Source organism: Penaeus monodon, chromosome 19 (genome assembly GCF_015228065.2).
Source record: "Penaeus monodon isolate SGIC_2016 chromosome 19, NSTDA_Pmon_1, whole genome shotgun sequence".
Lineage (NCBI taxonomy): Eukaryota > Metazoa > Arthropoda > Malacostraca > Decapoda > Penaeidae > Penaeus > Penaeus monodon.
The window spans coordinates 21,286,010-21,286,454 of record NC_051404.1 but is presented as its reverse complement, the minus strand read 5'-3'; positions in this window follow the sequence as shown (position 1 = coordinate 21,286,454).

The following is a 445-nucleotide window of genomic DNA, read 5'->3' as shown; positions in this document are numbered from 1 at the left end:
TCACTGTTCATTAATACATCGATTAACAAAGTTAATATATATGACGATCATCTATTATATGTGCCACTGTTTGATGTACTGAATATCAATTTCTTTTTACAATGACGCATCAAGGCATGTCTTACCCTCGAGCTTTTTCTTTTTTAACCTTAAGAAGAAGTTCTGCCAACACTTTCCCTCTTTCATTTAGCTGCTGATTTTGTCTAGTCTGGTTAGTCTTTCTTTGTTTTTTCGTTGCTTTTGTGTCAAGTGTTCAATGTGTTTGTCGACGGATGCTTTTTGTTTATTTAGTATCTTTACAACCCCCGCCAGACCGTCAATACCTAAAACACAGTCATCAATGGCTATATGAACGATTTCGTCGGGCTCTTCCAGATACGAAAATATTTCATTGCAGATGTTAATTTCAATGAATGTATGGTGTAACTGGATGGCGGCCGCTATG